The sequence below is a fragment of the Anolis carolinensis genome, chromosome 6, assembly GCF_035594765.1.
Source record: "Anolis carolinensis isolate JA03-04 chromosome 6, rAnoCar3.1.pri, whole genome shotgun sequence".
Taxonomy (NCBI): Eukaryota; Metazoa; Chordata; class Lepidosauria; order Squamata; family Dactyloidae; genus Anolis; species Anolis carolinensis.
Genome location: NC_085846.1, coordinates 5,072,993 through 5,089,293, shown reverse-complemented (window position 1 = coordinate 5,089,293; position 16,301 = coordinate 5,072,993).

The following is a 16,301-nucleotide window of genomic DNA, read 5'->3' as shown; positions in this document are numbered from 1 at the left end:
TCTCCTCTCAGCCTTCTCTTCTGCAGGCTAAAGATGCCCAGCTCTTTAAGCCGCTCCTCATAGGGCTTGTTCTCCAGACCCTCTGCTCTATTGTTATTCTTACATTTATTATTTTACTCTATTATTATTAAAAGGCTACATAAGCACATTTACATTGAAGAAGATGAGAATAATGATTTCATCAGAGTTGGACAGTCTTATCTTAAATTACAGTTTTATGTAAATATTCAAAAGCATTTAATCTACTAATTAATTTAATTTTATTGGTATCAATTTTTATTTCTGAAATTTACCACTCTCACCTTATACTTGAGTCAATGTTTTCCCAATGGTTTGTGGTAAAATTAGGCGCCTCAGCTTATATTCGGGTCATCTTATATTCGAGTATCTAAGGCAGGGGTCCCCAAACTAAGGCCCGGGGGCCGGATGCGGCCCTCCAAGGTCATTTACCTGGCCCCCGCCCTCAGTTTTATAATATAATATTTTTATATCAGTTTTAATAATATATTGTATATACATATAATATTGATAATAATCTTATGTTATACAATATAATACTAATAGTAATACCATATAATAATATTAATTATATGTTATATATTACATATTATATAATAGTATAGTGGTATAGTTCAATATAGTAATATATAATGCTAATATTGTGTTATGCTAATAATATAATATATCGTATGTACATACAGCTGCTCTGAGTCCCCTTCGGGGTGAGAAGGGTGGGATATAAATGTAGTAAATAAATTTAGTAAATAAATAATTAATTTTAGACTTAGGCTCAGCCAAAGTCTGACATGACTTGAAGGCACACAACAACAACAACAATCCTAATTAACCTGACTATCTCATTGGCCAGTAGCAGGCCCACACTTCTCACTGAAATCCTAATAGGTTTATGTTGGTTAAAATTGTTTTCATTTTTAAATATTGTATTGTTCTTTTGTTGTTGTTGTTGTTGCACTACAAATAAGACATGTGAGGTATGCATAGGAATTTGTTTATATATATATATTTCAAATGATAATTCGGCCCCTCAACAGTCTGAAGGATTGTGGACCGGCCCTCTGCTTTAAAAGTTTGGGGACCCCTGATCTAAGGTATATTCCCATTAACCCTAGCAGGAATATTGAGTATTGGGAATTAATCCAGTCCAGGTTTTCCTGATAACCCGCTGTCTCAGATCACGACGTTTCTTTCACCAGGTTGGGATAAAATTTCAGAAAACACGGACTGGATTTCTAATAAATCGATTCAGGGAGACAGATCTTTTTGATGCAATTCGGCAATTGGCCACTAGGTGTTGCTATTGCAGCGGTCCAGAGCTTCTACCCAGAAAACTGCAAAAAAGATAATTGCCTTGGCTGTTGTATTATTTATTTATTATTTATTTACATTTATATCCCGCTCTTCTCACCCTGAAGGGGACTCAGAGCGGCTTACAAATCAAATGAACATACAATATATTATTAGCATAGCACAATATAAGCATTAAATTACTATATTGTACTATATCATTATGTGGTAATATTATTAGTAATATTACATTTAATATATAATATATAATTAATATTATATATTAAATGTAATATTATATTAATATTATATAATTTGTAGTCCAAAATAATGGAACTTACCCTTGACTTCTCACAGTGTAATACTGAAAACTCTCTTGTGCGTGTGACTTTTTAGTTTGGGATGTTTTTTTATGTTTTTTAACTGAATTATTTTAAATACTATTGATATTTAATTCTGTTTTAATATTTGTATAAGATGTATTGAAATGCTTTTCACTTTAACTGAATACATTTTACTTGGAATTTTTAAATACTGTTTATATTTAATCCTGTTTTAATGTTTGCATATTTGTATATTTTAAATTGGGCATCTGAGCATGCTGATGCTTTTATGTTAAGCTGCTTTGAGTCTCCTGCAGGAGAGATAAAGTTGGGTATTTAATAATAATAATAATAATAATAATAATAATCGCAGCCCGGGCTGTGGCGCAAGCTGGTGAGCAGCCAGCTGCAACAAATCACTCTGACCAAGAGGTCATGAGTTCGAGGCCAGCTCGGAGCTGCGTTTGTCTCTGTCTTTGTTCTATGTTAAGGTACTGAATGTTTGCCTTATATGTGTAATGTGATCCGCCCTGAGTCCCCTTCCGGGTGAGAAAGAAGGGTGGAATATAAATACTGTAAATAAATAAATCAATAAATCTATACACATATTAAAAGTGAAAATATGTATGTATGTGTGTGGCTGGGGTGTCCAATTCCACAGACAAGCTCCCACTTCCACAAATACTATAGCTCCCACTACTCAGGAGACACGAATGGCCCTCCCTCCAATGACATTGCAGGTTATGGCGAGTGCCATGAACATGTCCAAGACCCTGCCAATGTTCTCCACAAACACCACACAGCCCACCACCCAAGTGAAGGCTTTCATTCAGGAACAATTTCCTCCTAGATTTTCCGTTTTTCCTTCACCACAGACATCCCAGTGTTTCTGACTCTCGCCATTGGTGTGAAATTTGCATAACCCCGCCCACTGCCTCTCCCATAACCCTTTCCTAGTCTTTTCTACAGCACACAGCAAACAGAGGAATTGATCAGCAACTGAACATACTATGGTTTGGGGAGAATTCACCATGATTTATAGGAGTTGTAGGTACTGGGATGTATAGTTTACCAGCAATCTAAGAGCACTCTGAACTCCACCAATGATGGACCTAGAACTCACTTGGCACACAGAACCTGCACAACCAAGAAAAAATACTGCAGGTCTTTGGAGGGATTGATAGGAGTTGTAGTTCACCTACATCCAATATGAACCCAAACAATAATGGATCTGGACCAAACTTGGCATGCATATCTGATATTCCCAAACTTGAATACTGGTAGGTTGTGAGGGGAATTGGCCTGGACATTTTGGAGTTGTAGATACTGGGATATATAGTTCACCTGCAATCAATAAGCACTCTGAACTCCACCAAAGGTGGAATTGGACCAAACTTGGCACACAGAGACCCCATGACCAGCAAAAATTACTGGAGATCTTTGGAGGAAATTCATCTTGATTTGAGGGAGTTGTAGTTCACCTACATCCAGAGAGCACTGTGAACGCAAACACCGATGGATCTGGACCAAACCTGGCACACAGACCTGATATGCTGAAATCTGATTACTGGAGGGGTCTGTGGGGAACTGACCTTCCTTTCTGGGAGTTGTAGTTCACCCACCACCAGAGAAACTGTGACCTCCACCAATGATGGATCTGGACCAAGCTTGACACACAGAACCCACATGACGAACTCAACCTACTGGAGGGGTTTGAGGGGAATTACTCACCATAGTGGGAGTTGTAGTTTGCCCGACAGCCAGAGAGTACAATGAACCCCATCGATTATGCACCCAGAGCAAACTTGCCCAACAAAGCAAACTTTATGTATTGGAGTTTCTTGGGGGTTAACCTGGCATGATGGGAAATGTAGTTCACCCACAACCTTATGCATTTTGGACAATTAAAACACTGACTTTTTCAATTAACCGGGGTATCACTAGATACCCAAACTAGTAATAAATATTGGGGAGCAAAAGCACTTTGCACATGCACCATGGAAGAAGAACTTGTGAGCCAGACATTGGGTTGCATACACACTGTCCTAATAATAATAATAATAATAATAATAATAATAATAATAATAATAATAATAATATCAAATGTTGGTAGTTCCTTTATCTAGAACAATCAAATCTATGTCTTGGTTTTAATAATTGTCATGTTATGTTGTTGTTTTATAATTATGTTATTACACTGTGTTTTAAATTTATGGATTATATGTTAATTTTATGTTGTGGTTGGATTGTTTTCCCATGTAAGTCATCCCGAGTCCCTTCGGGGAGATGGAGGTGGGGTACAAGATTGCAGTTGTTGTTGTTGTTGTTGTTGTTGTTGTTATTATTAATAATAAAATACACCTTCTTAAAGCACCAGGTACTTGATTGCGGATTCCCATCCAAATCTCAACCAGGGCCCACCCTGCTTAGCGTTTCCAGAACTTTTATTTTATAAATAAATATTATAATAATAATGAATGGCAAATGTTGGCAGTTCCTTTATCTAAAACAGACCTCTTAAAGGACCAGGTATTTGATTGCAGACTCCCATCCAAATCCCAACCAGGGCCCACCCTGCTTAGCTTTCCTGGAATTTTTATTTTATAAATAAATATAATAATAATGATAATGAATGGCAAATGTTGGTAGTTCCTATATGTGAAACAAACCTACTTAAGGGACCAGTTATTTGATTGCGTACTCCCATCCAAATCCCAACCAGGGCCTGCTTAGCTTTCCCAGAACTTTTATTTTATAAATAAATATAATAATAATTATAATTAATGGCAAATGTTGATAGTTCCTGTATCTAAAACAGACCTTCTTAAAGGACCAGGTACTTGATTGCGGACTCCCATCCAAATCCCAACCAGGGCCCACCCTGCTTAGCTTTCCTGGAACATTTATTTTATAAATACATATAATAATAATGATAATGAATGGCAAATGTTTATAGTTCTTGTATCTAAAACAGACCTTCTTAAAGGACCAGGTACTTGATTGCGGACTCCCATCCAAATCCCAACCAGGGCCCACCCTGCTTAGCTTTCCCAGTTTTATTTTATAAATAAATATAATAATAATAATGATAATGAATGACAAATGTTGGTAGTTCCTGTATCTAAAACAGACCTTCTTAAAGGACCAGGTACTTGATTGTGGACTCCCATCCAAATCCCAACCGGGGCCGACCCTGCTTAGCCTTCCCAGAACTTTTGTTTTATAAATAAATATAATGATAATGATAATGAATGGCAAATGTTGGTAGTTCTTGTATCTAAAACAGACCTTCTTAAAGGACCAGGTACTTGATTGCGGACTCCCATCCAAATCCCAACCGGGGCCAACCCTGCTGAGAAAGAATGGTCAGAAATAAAACTGGGACCCCGAAAGCACTTTGCACGTGCTCAGGGGAAGACATTAGGGAGATGAGCCAGGCTTTGGGTCTCACACACACACCATGTCCTGAGATGACCTTTTATTTCAATTTTATTTTAAATGACCGTCGGGCTTTGGCAAGGCCTATTTTAAAAGGCTCAGAGGTTTGGGACAGGTGCTTTTCCCAGCCTCGGGCTTGAAAGAAAAGGGATTAGAGATGACATTATCCCCCACACGTGGCTCATGGGTCATATAACACGCCCACTAGGACTCCCATGTGGCCCTTTCGAATCATTTGGCATTATAGTTTCTGCAATAAATACCATTGCATATGCAATCCAAGGCCTGGCTTGGGCAAACATGGGCTCTCCAGGTGTTTTGGACTACAACTCCCACCATTCCTGGCCTCAGGCCCCTTCCTTTTGCCCCTCAGCCGCTTAAGCGGCTGAGGGGCAAAAGGAAAGGGCCTGAGGCCAGGAATGGTGGGAGTTGTAGTCCAAAACACCTGGAGAGCCCAAGTTTGCCCATACCTGGTGTAGATGCACCTTTCCTTGCCTGTGAAATTAATAGAATCAACAGGTAACTTGAAGCTATGAAAGCCTCAGGTGCAAAGCATGTCTGCACAATCGCAGGGATCCAGAAAGATGCAAATCGCACCCCTTGCCCTAAATTTCCAAATCTCTGCATCATGGGATACGGGTTTTTCAGGTCTTCACGATGGTCAGTTATGTTGTTCGGGTGCAGAAGCAATACAAGTTCCCTTGTATTGTGAATGCATCCACACTGAGGAATGAATGCAGTTTGGCACCACCTTAACCGCCATGGCTCCGTGCTATGGAATCCTGGGAGTTGTAGTTTGACAAGGTCTTGGTGTTGCTAGGAATAGTGATAAATGCAAAATGCAATTAACTGGGAATGATAATAGTAAGTGGTTACTGGTGTTGTAAATGGTATCCTTTTATCTAGTTGGGTGGTCTAGAGAGAAAAAGCACTCTACACATGCTCAGAGGCATGCCGGAACCTGGACTTATTTTTATACAATCATAGAGTTGGAGGAAGCCATAAGGGCCATCCATTCCAATCCGATTATGTCATCATCATCATCATCATCATCATAATAGAGTTTAAAGGGGCACCCAAAAGCCATCCAATCCAACCCCTTTCTGCCATAACAACAATAATAATAATGACAATAATAATAACTATTATGTCATAAAAATAATAATAATAACAATCATCATCATCATCATCAGCAGCAGCAGCATAGAGTTGAAAGGGGCACCCGAGGGTCATCCATTCCAACCCCTTGCATAATAACAACAATAATAATAATAACAATAATAATAATAATAATATTACCCTAATTCAGCCGCTATCAGGACCTCAAGATTGAACTTCAAAGACTCTGGCAGAAACCAGTACAGGTGGTCCCGGTGGTGATGGGCACACTGGGTGCTTGGCCAAAAGATCTCAGCCGGCATTTGGAAACAATAGACATTGACAAAATCACCATCTGCCAACTGCAAAAGGCCACCCTACTGGGATCTGCACACATCATCAGAAAATACATCACACAGTCCTAGACACTTGGGAAGTGTTCGACTTGTGGTTTTGCGAAACGAAATCCAGCATATCTATCTTGTTTGCTGTGCCATACAACGTCGTTGTGTTGATAATAATAATAATAATAATAATAATAATAATAATAATAATAATAGCAATGTGTTGTCGAAGGCTTTCATGGCTGGAATCATTGCGTTGCTGTGAGTTTTCCAGGCTGTCTGGCCATGCCCCAGAACCATTCTCTCCTGACGTTTCACCCACTTCTATGGCAGGCATCCTCAGAGGTTGTGAGATCTGTTGGAAACTAGGCAAGTGAGGTATATATGGCAAGTGGGAATGTTGTAACTGGCCAGCTTGTTTAGCATTGAATGGCCTTGCAGCTTCGAAGCCTGGCTGCTTCCTGCTTGGGGGAATCATTTGTTAGGAGGTGTTAGCTGGCCCTGGCTGTCTGGAATAGCAATAATAAATAATAGTCATAATAACAATAATGAGAGCGTAGAATGGAAAGGAACACCCAAAGGCCATCTTGTTCAACCCTCTATTGCCACAATAATAATGACAATAATAATAATAATCATCATCATCATCATTGTCATCATCATAGAGTTGAAAGGAGCACCCAAAGGTCATCCAATCCAATCTCCTTCTGCCATAATAATAAGAATAACGACAATAATAATAATAATAATAATAATAATAACAACAACATAGAATTGAAAGTGGCACCCAAAGGCCATCCAGTCCAACCCCTTTCTGTAATAATAATAATAATAATAATAATAATAATAATAATAATAATAATAATAATAATAGCAAAATTAAAATGGGCACTCAAGGGCCATCCAGTCCAACCTCCTTCTGCCATAATAACAAGAATAACGACAATAATAATAACAACGACAACAACAATAACAACATAGAATTTAAAGTGGAACCCAAAGGCCATCCAGTCCAACCTCCTTCTGCCATAATAACAACAATAATGACATTAATAATAACAATAATAACATAGAGCTGAAAGGGTCACCCAAAGGCCATCCAGTCCAACCCCTTTATGTCATAATAATAATAATAATAATAATAATAATAATAATAATAATAATAATAGCAAAGTTAAAATGGGCACCCAAGGGCCATCCAGTCCAACCTCCTTCTGCCATAATAATAAGAATAATGACAATAATAATAACAACAACAACAACAACAATAACAACATAGAATTGAAAGTGGCACCCAAAGGCCATTCAGTCCACCCCTTTCTGTCATAATAATAATAATAATAATAATAATAATAATAATAATAATAATAATAATAGCAAAATTAAAATGGGCACCCAAGGGCCATCCAGTTGAACCTCCTTCCGCCATAATAATAACAATAATGATAACAACAACAACAACAACAACAACATAGAATTGAAAGTGGCACCCAAATGCCATCCAGTCCAATCCCTTTATGCCATAATACTAATACTAATAATAGAGTTCAAAGGGGCACCCAAAAGCCATCCAGTCCCACCCCCTTCTCCCAGCAGGCACAATCCAAGCCCTCCAGACAGATGGCCATCCAGCCTCTGCTGAAAAACCTCCAGAGAAGGAGGTTTATTTTGTATTTTGGAGTCAGGAGATTGCTTGACTCAATGTTTCCCACGTATTTCTGGAATTGATTTCCTTGCTGAAGGAGACAGAAGGACCCAGTGTCCTGGAGACTATCTGACTGGCTTTACTGGGATTATTCTTGGGGTCCTTGTGTCCCTTTCCCAAAGACAGGGAAGTGGTGGGCAGAGAAGTTCCATGCTTTAAACCAGGGGTCCTCAAACTTTTTAATCCGAGGGCCGGTCCACAATCCTTCAGACTGTGGAGGAGACGAATTATCATTTGAAGAAGAAAAAATGAACAAATTCCTATGCACACTGCACATGTCTTATTTGTAGTGCAAAACAACAACAACAATGAAAGAACAATACAATATTTTAAAATGAAAACAATTGTTACCAACATAAACCTATCAGGATTTCAATGGGAAATGTGGGCCTGCTTCTGGCCAACAAGATAGTCAAGTTAATAATAATAATAATAATAATAATAATAATAATAATAATAATAATAAAACTTTATTTATACCCCGCCACCATCTCCCCAACGGGGACTCAGGGCAGCTTACATGGGGCCATGCCCAGAACAATACAATATAACAAAATATAAAAACAACACATCATAACACAATTAAACAATACAATAGATAATAATATACATTACAACACAAAATCAGAAAAGCAATAAAAACCAGGGCAGGCCACATGAACACAAAGTTAAAACTCGGGGTGAGAAAGAAATAAGAATAGGATTATTGTTAATTAGGATTATTGTTGTTGTGTGCCTTCAAGTCATTTCAGATTTGGGCGAGCCTAAGTAAATTTTTTATTTATTTATTATTTATTTATTTACTACATTTATATCCTGTCCTTCTCACGCCGAAGGGGACTCAGAGCGGCTTACAATTTATATCTATATATTATATATTACGGTATATTATTAGCATAGAACAATATTAGCATTATATATTACTATATTGAATTATACCACTATATTGTAATATTATTAGTAATATTACATGTAATATATAATATATTACATTGTATTACGGTACATTATAATATTTCTGTCAACATTATATGTATATACAATATTATATTATTAAAACTGATATACAAATATTATAAATTATATTATAAAACTGAGGGCAGGGGCCAGGTCAATGACCTTGGAGGGCCGCATCCGGCCCCCGGGCCTTAGTTTGGGGACCCCTGCTTTAAACCCATTCCCGTAGATATCTGGGATGCCTCTAGCCTGGGCCTGACTCACCCGAATGCCTGACATTTGACAGTGACCGATGGTCACTTCGGCTAAAAATACTGTCCAGGGGCCCCGTGCCGGACAGATCGGTTTACCTTCTCCAACTGGGTTGCTAACTTAGGCCCTTGGAAAAGGTAGCTTTTGGACAACAAACAGTAAGATCAGGCATGGGCAAAGGTTGGTTCTCCAGGTGTTTTGGACTGCAACTCCCACCATTCCTGGCCTCAGGCCCTTTCCTTTTGCGCCTCAGCCGCTTAAGCGGCTGAGGCGCAAAAGGAAAGGGCCTGAGGCCAGGAATGGTGGGAGTTGCAGTCCAAAACACCTGGACAGCCATGCTATAAACATACAGGTCAGAATCAACTCTAAATCCCATCACTCCCATTGTCCCCGAAGTGCTGCAGAATGAGAAGGGAAAGGCGCCCGGAGTTGTAGGTTGCAGAGGTTATTTCTAGCCTGGGCTGCATGACTTTTATGTGCTTTGGAGAGACCCAGGGGAAGGAGAAAGAGGTGTGAAGGGCATGAGCACATTTTCCAAAAGGCTAACCAAAAAGTCAGCTGGCAACTTGGAAAGTGTCAATGTTATTCTGGCTCCCACTTCACTTTGGTCTCCCATCCCAAAATAAACTCTGCACATTTGTATTTGGGAACTGTATCTCTCAAGAGGGATGATGGGAGATGTAGTCCCCCCAATATTGGAAATGAGAAGGAGAGATAGTCCCCTTGGGGAGATGTGGTGGAATACAAATAAAGTATTATTATTATTTTATGACACAGCAAACAAGATAGATATGCTGGATTTCGTATCACAAAACCACAAGTCGAACACTTCCCAAGTGTCTAGGACTGTGTGATGTATTATTATTATTATTATTATTATTATTATTATTATTATTATGACACAGCAAACAAGATAGATATGCTGGATTTCATATCACAAAACCACAAGTCGAACACTTCCCAAGTGTCTAGGACTGTGTGATGTATTATTATTATTATTATTATTATTATTATTATTATTATTATTATTATGACACAGCAAACAAGATAGATATGCTGGATTTCATATCACAAAACCACAAGTCGAACACTTCCCAAGTGTCTAGGACTGTGTGAAGTATTATTATTATTATTATTATTATTATTATTATTATTATTATTATGACACAGCAAACAAGATAGATATGCTGGATTTCATATCACAAAACCACAAGTTGAACACTTCCCAAGTGTCTAGGACTGTGTGATGTATTATCATTATTATTATTATTATTATTATTATTATTATTATTATTATGACACAGCAAACAAGATAGATATGCTGGATTTCGTATCACAAAACCACAAGTCGAACACTTCCCAAGTGTCTAGGACTGTGTGATGTATTATTATTATTATTATTATTATTATTATTATTATTATTATTATTATTATTATTATTATTATTATGACACAGCAAACAAGATAGATATGCTGGATTTCGTATCACAAAATCCCAAGTCGAACACTTCCCAAGTGTCTAGGACTGTTTGATATATTTTCGGATGATGTGTGCAGATCCCAGTAGGGTGGCCTTTTGCAGTTGGCAGATCGTAATTTTGTCAATGTCTGTTGTTTCCAAATGCCGGCTGAGATCTTTTGGCATGGCACCCAGTGTGCCCATCACCACCGGGACCACCTGCACTGGTTTCTGCCAGAGTCTTTGCAGTTCAATCTTGAGGTCCTGATAGCGGCTGAGTTTTTCCTGTTGTTTTTCATCAATGCGACTGTCACCTGGGATGGTGACATCAATGATCCAAACCTTGTTCTTTTCCACAACTGTGATGTCTGGTGTGTTGTGTTCCAGAACTTTGTCAGTCTGGATTCGGAAGTCCCACAATATCTTTGTGTGCTCATTTTCCAATACTTTTGCAGGTTTGTGATCCCACCAGTTCTTTGCTGTTGGGAGGTGGTACTTGAGGCATACGTTCCAATTAATCATTTGGGCCACATGGTTGTGCCTCTGTTTGTAGTCTGTCTGTGCAATTTACTTACAGCAGCTGAGGAGATGATCAATGGTTTCGTCGGTTTCCTTGCAGAGTCTGCATTTTGGGTCATCAGTTGTTGTTGTTATTATTATTATTATTATTATTATTATTATTATTATTAGGGTACATCTTGTGGCAGGCTTTCCCCAGTTCGTTTGTAACTATGACTATTTAAATCCCATGATATGTTTATGGTGTATTTGGCTTTATAGGTGTATTTGGTTTTATAGGTGTGGTTATTTATTTATTTGCAACATTTATATCCCACCCTTCTCACCCCGAAGGGGACTGAAGGTGGCTTACAAGTTACATGTGCATAGAATATATTATATTATTAGTAAAGGTAAAAGTTTTCCCCTGACATTTAGTCTAGTCGAGTTCAACTCTGGGGGTTGGTGCTCATCTCAATTTCTTAGCCCAAGAGCCGGCGTTGTCCATAGACACCTCCAAGGTCGTGTGGCCACTGGCATGACTGCATGGAGCGCCAATGTTACCTTTCCGCCGGAGCAGTACCTATTGATCTACTCACATTTGCATGTGTTCGAACGGCTAGGTTGGCAGAAGCTGGGGCTAACAGCGGGCGCTCACCCTGCTCCCCAGATTTGAACCTGCGACCTTTCAGTCTGTAAGTTCAGCAGGTCAGCGCTTTAACACACTGTGCCACCGTGTGTTATTAGCATAGCATAATATCAGCATTATATATTACTATATTGTACTATACCACTATACTGCAATATTATTAGAAATATTACATGTAATATATAACATACAATTATAATAGTGTATTATTATTATTATTATTATTATTATTATTATTATTATTATTATTATATTGTATTACATTACAATGCTATTATCGATATTATATGTATATACAATATAATATAGCAGGGGTCCCCAAACTTTTTAAACAGGGGGCCAGTTCATGATCCTTTGGACCGTTGGAGGGCCGGACTATAGTTGGCCACCGAGCAATAATAATAATAATAATAATAATAATAATAATAATAAACAAAAACAATAATAATAATAATAAAAAGAGTGTTGGAAGAGACCCTTTGGTCCATTGAGTCCTGTCCCCTTCTGCCTTTGTGCACCGAAAGCACAAGCAAAGCACCCCTGACAGATGGCCACCCAGCCCCAATGTTTATTATTATTAATATTATTATTATTATTATTAATAAAGAGGGTTGGACGAGACCCCTTGGGCCATTAAGTCCAACCCCCTTTTGCCTTTGTGCACCAAAAGCACAAGCGAAGCACCCCTGACAGATGGCCACCCAGCCTCAATGTTTAATAATAATAATAATAATAATAACAACAACAACAATAATAAAGAGAGTTGGAAGAGACCCTTTGGGCAATTGAGTCCAATCCCCTTCTGCTTTTGTGTACCGAAAACACAAGCAAAGCACCCCTGACAGATGGCCACCCAGCCTCAATGTTTAATAATAATAATAATAATAATAATAATAATAATAATAATAATAATAATAAAGAGGGTTGGAAGAGACCCTTTGGGCCATTGAGTCCAATCCCCTTCTGCTTTGTGCACCAAAAGCACAAGCAAAGCACCCCTGACAGATGGCCACCCAGCCTCAATGTTAATAATAATAATAAAGAGGGTTGGAAGAGACCTCTTGGGCCATTGAGTCCAACCCCCTTCTGCCTCTATGCACCAAAAGCAGATGCAAAGCACCCCTGAGAGATGGCCACCTATCCTTAATAATAATAATAATAATAATAATAATAATAATAATAATAATAATAAGGGTTGTAAGAGAAGAAGATACCCCTTGGGTCATTTAGCCCAATCCCCTTATGCCCTTGTGCCTTGGGGGACGGATAAATGGCTTCGATGGGCCGCATCCGGCCCCCGGGCCTTAGTTTGGGGACCCCTGTAATATATTAACATTATATTGTCAACATTTGGCTATTTTGTGTCCCTGTCTCAAGTAATAATAATAGTGAGGCACAACGGGTAAAACCGCTGAGCTGCTGAACAGAGTGCTCTTAGATCAAAAAGTCAGCGGTTCAAATCCAGGAGGCAAGGTGAGCTCCCACTGTAAGCCCCAGCTTTGGCCAACCTAGCAGTTCGAAAACATGCAAATGTGAGTAGATCAATAGGTACCGCTCCGGCGGGAAGGTAACATTGGCGCTCCATGCAGTCATGCCAGTGGCCACACGACCTTGGAGGTGTCTATGGACAACGCCGGCTCTTTGGCTTGGAAATTGAGATGAGCACCAACTCCCAGACTTTTACTTTTATTACTTTATTGTCATCATCATTATTATCTACACCAGGCCTGGGCCAACTTGGTCCCTCCAGGTGTTTTGGACTTCAACTCCCACAATTCCTAACAGCCTACCGGCTGTTAGGAATTGTGGGAGTTGAAGTCCAAAACACCTGGAGGGACCAAGTTGGCCCTGGCTTGATCTACACTCTAGGATTCATGCAGTTCAGACCCACTTCAATTGGCATGGCTGAATGCTATGGCATCCTGGGATTTGCAGCTTGTGAAACTACAACTCCCAGGATTCCATAGGATTGAGCCACAGCAATTAAAGCTGGGTCAAACTGCAGTGTAGCTTAACCCTTGTTTCATTGTGCCCAATGCAAGAGGGATGGAAGAGCTCTCATTTACTTGAATGCCTTTATTAGAAGCCATAAATGATTAATAGCTTGCATTCATTTAATCCGCCAGTGAAATAAAGCCACGAGGCTCAAGGAGATTCAGGATCTCTGAGAGAGGAACAAAGGAATGAATGTCTCAGAGTGCATCTACACTGTTGAATTGATGCAGGTTGACATCGCATTAACTGCCACGGCTCAGTGCGGTGAAGTCCTGTGAGTTATAGTTTAATGAAGCACTGGGACTTTTAGAGAATACTAAAGACCTTGAAAAATGACAGTGTAAGTGTACTAAGGTCACAGCATTGAGGGATGCCGGGATGCCTAAGGTGAGTTTTAAATGTAAATTTAATTGCATTTTTATATTATTTATCTATGCACTAATATTTCATTTGCTTTTAAAATTTCTTGAATTTATTTTAAACTAGCTTGGGTCCCCAGCATTGAAAATGTCAATGCTTTTTAGAACAGGTTGGATTCAACGTTGGTATTTTCATTAAGACATCCTAGTCTATATATTTGTAGAAATGCTCTGACTCGCTGCCTACATGTTATAATTTATTATGCTTTATTTTATATAATAAAAGAACATTCCTAAAATTAAAAAAAGTGATACAACAGACCATAGGATAATTCTGCCTGAATTGCAGGCATTTATATTCTACCATCTAAGGAAATACATTAAAAAGTATTTTTAATGTACTAAAAAGCAAAAATATACCATTCTAGGAGTAAGAACATAATTTATTACTAGCCTTAATGAAATATAGACTTATCGTAAATGCTCTGTTAACTCTCTGTTATCATATCTCTCTGTTAACCAAATGATGACATACTTCTTGGAAATCCTGACTATTATTATTATTATTATTATTATTATTATTATATATTTTCCAACTGTTGTACTGGAACAACAATGACTATTTAGTTTAACAGTTTTTGGCAGTTCTTCGTTAGAACATTATCAATGTCAACTGCTTCTAACCTAGCGATTTTACTCGAAGTGTTTGATGCCAGTGCTAATGCTTTTTTGCTTTTGCTTTTTGGTGTGTTTCTTTGCCAAGTACTTTTGCATTTTTATATTGCCATTTGTTCATATATATATACAGTAGAGTCTCACTTATCCAACATAAACGGGCCGGCAGAACGTTGGATAAGCGAATATGTTGGATAATAAGGAGAGATTAAGAAAAAGCCTATTAAACATCAAAATAGGTTATGATTTTACAAATTAAGCACCAAAACATCATGTTATACAACAAATTGGACAGAATAATAATAATAATAATAATAATAATAATAATAATAATAAAACTTTATTTATACTCCGCCACCATCTCCCCAATGGGGACTCGGGGCGGCTTACATGGGGCCATGCCCAAGACAATACAATAAACCATAACATAATACAATTAAATAATACATTACATAAAATAAACAGTACAACATAAGATCAAAACAGCAATATAACACGAGCGGGCCGCATGAATACTACATTTAAAAACTAGATTAAAAATTAAAACTCTGGGTGAGAAAGGGATCAGAATAAAACCTCGAGGGACGGGACATCAGATAGTGAACCAGTCTAGAGGATAAATATCGGGGGGGAGTAGCATAGAACATTTACTCTCCGAAAAAGTAGTTCAATATGCAGTAATGTTATGTTGTAATTACTGTATTTGCAAAATTAGCACCAAAATATCACGTTATATTGAAAACATTGATTACAAAAATGTGTTGGATAATCCAGAACATTGGATAAGCGAGTGTTGGATAAATGAGACTCTACTGTATATGTGTATGTGTGTGTGTGTGTGTGTGTGTGTGTGTGTATATATATATATATCGCAGTTTTTCTACTTTCTATACAATTAAATGTTCTCACTCTTTTGATGTTAATTTACTCTATCTTATAAGGTAAAACTTCAGTAAAAATATATATTTAAAAAAAGAAAAGAAAAGAAAATGTCAATGCTTTAATTGTACAAAATTGTACAAAAGGCATCAGGTTGTGGATTAGCTACAACTGACATCATACCAGGTGAACCTCAAGAAACTCCATCAGTATTTAAATTTATGATATTGGGCAAGTTTGCTCTGGATGCATCATCAGTGGGATTCGGAGTGCTCTCTGGCTGTAGGGTGAACTACAACTCCCACTATGGTGAGTCAGTCCCCGCACACCCCTCCAGTAAGTTGAGTTAGTCATGGGAATCTATG